Source organism: Chinchilla lanigera, unplaced genomic scaffold (genome assembly GCF_000276665.1).
Source record: "Chinchilla lanigera isolate Chin_1 unplaced genomic scaffold, ChiLan1.0 scaffold00031, whole genome shotgun sequence".
NCBI lineage: Eukaryota > Metazoa > Chordata > Mammalia > Rodentia > Chinchillidae > Chinchilla > Chinchilla lanigera.
The window spans coordinates 17,517,006-17,523,656 of record NW_004955432.1 but is presented as its reverse complement, the minus strand read 5'-3'; positions in this window follow the sequence as shown (position 1 = coordinate 17,523,656).

Below are 6,651 nucleotides of genomic sequence, written 5' to 3'. Positions count from 1 at the left end.
TCAAAATTAAAAACAAAAAAAGAGGTGGGATATAATTTAGTGTGAAGGCCCCCAGTTCAATCCCAGTAACACACACACACACACACACACACACACACACACTCAAATAAATGAGGAAGAGGGACTGCCTTAATATAATAAAAGCCTACAATAAAAATTCACAATGGACATCATACTTAATGGCAAAAGACTAACGTTCATCTAAGAGCCAAAGAAGAAGGTAAGGTGCCCATTCTCACCATTTTTTCTTTCTTTCTTTTCCTTTTTCTTTTTCTTTTTTCTTTTCTTTTTTTTTTTTTTTTTTTTTTGGTGCTAGGAATCCAACTAAGGACCTTGCCCTTGCCAGGTAAGTGCTTGTGCCACTGAGATGTATCTCCAGCCCTCTTGCAGTTTCTATACAACATAGTACTGGAAGTTCTAGCCAGATGAATTGGGAAAGAAAAAGAAATAAAATGTGCCTAAATTGGAAGTTATTAAAAGAGAATTTTAAAAGTGTCTTGGTTACTTTTCTCTCATTGCTGGGACAAAATACCTGACACCTGAACTACACAATGAGACACTGTCTTGGAAAACAAAAACACACATACACACAAAACAAAAAATTACTGAATGATATTAATATGTAAATACATGAAAAAATATTCTGTGTTCATGAATTAGGAGATGTAATGCTATTAAAATGTCAGCAGTGCCAAAAATAATCTACAGATTTAGTGTAATCCCTCTCCAATCACTGACCCAGCTGACAGCCAGCTGGTTACAATTATTATTCCAACATTTTAAAAAATGACATCTGATGTAGCTCCTTCCCCAGTCTGCCTTTCCATTCCATTTCTCATATTTTGGTCACACGTGCTTTAATCCCTGGTGAAGCTTGTTTATTCTTGCCGAGAGGCTGCCAAACTCCGAGTGATAGTACTGATGAGACCCACGATAAAAGTGCCAGACTTCTTCATCGGCTGGACCTCCCTGCTGAAGACTTCCATCTGCTGCTCCTCAACTGTGACCTCCTCAACTGATCAGAAGCCTGATCAGTCATTGCACTCCGGAACAGCAGTTGGATGTTGTCTCAGCGTGGGAAATGTAGGGACAAGGGGCCCAGAGGTAGGGAAAAGATAAGACAAAGGCCTTGTTGAGTTTTGTTAGAAGGCAATGTAAGATTTACTAAGGAGGTGGGTTCTGCCTCTACAGGTTAGGTTCAAGCAATCGACAAAGGCAAAGAAACTAAACTCAGGGAGGTACCAAGTAGCATGATCAACATAAGCCCCTTTACTTAATATTTAAACCTAAGCTACATCTCCCTAAGTCCCTACCCATAAACCTAGCCTCTACCAAAGAACCCAAAAGCGTCATGGCTGGAGAAACAGAGGGGAGGGACAAAGAGCCAGACAGCCAATCACATTCCAGGAGCCTAGGGACAAGGACCACGGGTCGTGGATCTCTATGAAAGGGAGCCCTGGGTAAGAATCCATGAATGTTTCACTTTCGAATGTTCCCCACTCATCCAGAGTAGCTATCTATCATCTCTCTCTTCCTCCTTTTTTCTCTACTTTCAAATAAATTCTTTCATGAAAGAAAGGAAGAAAGAAAGAGAGAGAGAAAGAAAGAGAGAAAGAAAGAATGAATTATAAATTTTCCTGTGTTAGTTGCTTCATAAGGCTCTTTTGTTCTTACACGGCTCTCATTCATCTAGAGCTAAAATCAGGCTTAGATTCAGATTCCCGTGTGAGACACAAAGTGAAGAAGAAGCCTTACACACCAAAAGAATTGGCCGACCTTGCTAATTGATGTGGGTGCAGAGCTGGTGAATGTGTATAGGGATGAACCCTAAGACTGCGGGATGAGGGTTAGGAGGAATACAAAGTTGTAAAGCCAAATTTATCATAATGACCTCACTGAGACCACAATTACTGTGTTGGTCTGAAGGGCTGAGAGTGGCTTTAATGGTGTTGGTTAATTAGTCAAAACCAGGACCAAAAGGCACCCTATACAAAGGAAACTGAAAACCCCAAATTTCCTGGTACAATGTAAAAAAAGGCACTAAAAGACTCAGGAAAATCATGACGTAGCATATTTCTCTTGTAGGATATATAAGACTTGCTTGTGCTTCCACCTCATATTTCTTTATGAGGGCCCAGACAGCATTCAAAATTTTGAGAAAAATCTTTTGTCAGAGAATCTCTGGACTAGGCTCCCTGCATTCAGTGAAGAATCACGACCATTGATGTGGTTAGAAAGTCATAGGTGCCAAGTAGTGACACTTAAATCACCAATACAAGGTACGCATGTTTATTGTAACAGGCAGAAGACCCAAAGAAGTAGCAAGAATACTTCTAATGCAAAACTGTTTGACACTGTCTAGCTGATCATGGAGTTCCTGTAACTGACATAGATGCTAAGCCCTCTTGACAGGTATAAGCACAAAATTGAAAGGCTGGTAAACAAAAACCTGTTGTTAATTACCGTACTAGAAAGTTTGAACGTCTTAACTAATTCTCAGCCCAGAGCCAGTTCACAGATTCAAAGCCCCTTGAATGGAAAGAAGTTGGGTTTTCTTAAACACGGACTCAAATAACAGGCAAAATTTATATTGTACCTTTTGCAGACATGTAGCAGGCTGGATTCATATCAGGACTTCCTCTAAAGTACTTTCTCCAAAGAACTTTGCAGACATTTAGTATGTTGGATTCATATCAGGGAAGGGGAAATAATCAGATTTTTCAGGGGTTGCTGGACATTATTTCTGAACTTACATTAATTCCTAGGGACCAACTTTCTCTGAAGTCTACTAGTTAAAGTACAAATGCATAGAAGCCAGTGATGCTTCTGGTGCAACCAGAAGCCAACTAAGAAATTATTTCCACATTCCAGAATGCATGATTACAATGGTTATCCTCAGTGACTAGCAGAATTCCTATGTTGACTTTTATCATTCAGAAAAGAGAAGTGGAGGTACTAGAAATGCCTCCACAATAGTAAATCAAAAGCAATACCACATTTCTGGAAGATGGGGGAGATTAAAGCCACTATCATGTATTTAAAAGACATAGGAGCAATGATTCTTATCACAGTTTCATTGAACGTGCTTCTTGGGTCTGTGTAGCATAAAAATGGATCTTGGAGAATGAAAGGGGATCCTTGTAACCCTAATCAGTGGTGGTCTTAATTGCAGCTATAATTCTAGGTGTGTGTGTGTGTGTGTGTGTGTGTGTGTGTGTGTATGTGTTTTATGTGTGTGCGTGTGCTTCTGGAGAAAAACAACATACACCCTTGTAAGGGAATGGTGCAAGGCAGAGACCAGTTGCAACCATCACACTTGTGCAAAGGCAACATGGCATGGAATTTGTTATGCCTGGGTGCAGGCAGACAGAGGACAAAAGGGTTGTCAGTAGGGAACAAATAGAAGCAACCCCTTTTTATCAGGCTTAAAGAAGGCAAGGGACATTAGGTGGGAAGATCTTAGTAAAGATTAGTCTTCAAAGTCCTCTGGATGTTTTGTGTTGCAGTGGGCAGAGTCCTCAAGGCATCTGCTGTGCATCCTTGGGTGTCTTTAGATGTCCAGGTGCTTGCAAGAATCCAGGCTCCATCCTATCTCTTTTAAGACATCCGTGTTTGCCAAGGGCACCAGTGCTGAGCTGAGAACAAAGCCTCTGCAGATAGACAGTTTGGCTATTGGGACAGTCATGTCCAAATCAAGCCTTAAAACCATGGCTACTGTTTTTTAGCCTTTGGACTGGCTCATGCTTTGTATCTAGAGCTATTTTTCAAAATCACAAGAAGTCAAAAACTATTAGAAGTAGTTTACTTTCTATTGGCTCATAACATACCTTGACTGTCTCATTTCAGGGCTATATTGATCTTGAAGCATATCCAAAAGGACCTTAACTATTTCTTTATTACACAGGGAATAATGCTTGTCAATCACATTGATAGTATTGTATTAACTGGACCTGGTACAAGAGCAGTAACAACTATTCTAAACATACTGATAAGATCCATACGGTCCAGCTGGTAGGAAGTAAATCTGACCCCCAAAATCATATTTTTGATAGTTCTGTGAAATTGCTAAGGTTCCAGTGGCTTGGAACATGTCAATATATTCCTTTCAAATTGAGAGACATATTACTGAATCTATCTTCTTCTGTGAGGAGGCCTAGGAACATATGGTTTCCTTTGGATTTGGGAGGCATTTACCTTGCTTGATCATGCTACTCTGACCCAGCTACTGAGCAACATGAAATGCTGCTAGATTTGGGTGAAGCACAAAACAAAAGAAGGCTCAATAACCAGGTCTGACTGTCATGCAAACTGATCTTCAACTAATATGCATAACTGCTTGTCTATTGGCATTTAAAGCGTGTTGCTGTGACCTACAACAAAGCAATAAAGTTGTATGTGAACAGCAGCATTCTGTCTATGAAGAGAAATAGGAGCTGGGCATGGTGGTGCACGCCAGTAACCCCAGCACTCGGGAGGCTGAGGCAGGAGGACTGTTGTGAGTTTGAGACCAGCCTGGGCTAAAGTGAGCGCAAGGCCAGCCTGAACTGCATAGCGAGACCTTGTCTCAAAAAGACAAAAATGGGTTTGTTCAGACCCTCAAGGTATAAGTAAGTTGCATGAGCAAGTGTCATGACGACCACAGTCCATGCTCCTGCAGTAAGGGCTCCACCCCGCTGAACAGAGCTCCACGAAGATTCCCCATTTTTGGATCTATTTTCCCTTCAGCTTCTTTTTCTTTCTTCCCGTCTTTCTTTTGTTCTTTCTCTCTCTTTCTTCTTCTTTCTTTCTTTCTTTCTTTCTTTCTTTCTTTCTTTCTTTCTTTCTTTCTTTTTCTTTCTTTCTTTCTTTCTTTCTTTCTTTCTTTCTTTTTCTTTCTTTCTTTCTTTTTCTTTCTTTCTTTCTTTCTTTCTTTCTTTCTTTCCTTCCTTCCTTCTTTCTTTCTTTCTCTTTCTTTCTCTCTCTTTTTTCTTTCTCTCTCTCTCTCTTTCTCTTTCTCTTTCTCTTTCTCTCTTTCTTCCTTCCACCAAAGGAAACACTATTCCCACAATTTGCATTATATCAATTCCATATAATAAATTCTATATTGTACAAGTACATATCCCAGGAATCTTTCTCTGGCTGGGCTCTGCCTGGGGAATTTGCCTACCTTTCAGATTTGTTTTAACTTTTCTTTACTGCTTTCCCTCTCCTGAGCTGGTCTTCATTTTTTTCATGTTCTCTAAAGTTTTTGTGTTAACTTTGTACTCCTCCTTCGCTTCCCTTCCTACATTTTTTTTTTTTTTGTACAGGGAATTGAACTCAGGACCCTGTCCTTGCCAGGCAGGCACTTGTGCTGCTGAGCATATTCTATCCCATTTATCCATGGGCTCATCAATTTACTTTGTACTAATGCTCATGCATATGCTTTTATTTTCAAACTGTGCGCTCACTCAGTCCAAGTTTCTTGAGCTCAAAAGTGATGTTTCTCCTGTTTAAAATGTTTCTACTTGGGTGTATTTGATAGGTGTCCTTGTCCCAGACTCAAACTTTTCAAAAGTAAGTTTCTGTCCTTGATCTTGATGTCTTTATTTACCCAAATTTAAACCACATACCAGCGCCTAATGCAGCACATAAAAGCTTTGTAGTTGTGTATCTTCTAGCCTCACTACATTGCCAGTGTTCAAGGAAGATACCAGCGTGTTAATCTTCTCATCCTCAGCATTCGACAAGATGAACACTACTTAGTAGGACTCAACATGTGAATAATGAGCAAATAAATTAATGAGGATATTGTTGAATGAACTACAGAAAGATAAAATTTGAGGAGAGATAATGAAAGGCAGCATAGAAGAGGAATAGGACCATAATCTAAAAAGGCTCTCATAGGGCTTGAGATATAGCGCAGTGGTACAGCACCTGCCTGGCAAGCATAAGGTCCTGAGTTCTATTTCCAGTACCAAAAAAGAAAAATTAAAAAAATAAAAATAAAAAAGCTGTCATAGACTTCAAAGGTCCAGGCTTTTGGTATTATACTCTGAAAACTACAAACACATTTTTCCCAAAAAGTTATGCAACCAGGTTTCAGTGAAAGTAAGTGCTACTGTTCAAAGTTGCTGCAGACTCTCTGCTCCCCAGTATTTATTAAATTTTGTGCTAACGTGCTTCAAGTATTTAAGGTAAACAAATGACGGTGAAGCTTAGAGATTTATAACAGTGGAAGTAAATTTTCACAGACCAATAATGTTTCATTTTTCTAATAGAAATTTGGTAATTAATTATAGTTCATGCTAAGTAATCGTACCAGTAGAAGAACATGTTTGTTTTTAGATTAAGGGTAGCAGCAGAATCATTATTAACAAGTGAAGATATAATTTGCATTTGTGCTATCAGAAAAACAGCTCCAGTTGTCAATTTATCTAATAGAAAAAATAATTAAAAGACGAAATGCAAACAGAATAAAAATATAAGATACTGTCTTCAATTTACCTTAATATAATTGTACTCCATGGCTCACTTACCAAATTATTTCTGTCAAAAGAAGCTATTTCCTTACTGTCACACATTATTAACAACACTCCCAGAATTTTTTGGGCCTGAGTGTTTATGGAAACTATGTAAGAGGAATACTTTATCTTGGGTGCTATAGGTGAGTTACATAGTTTTTTTTTTTAG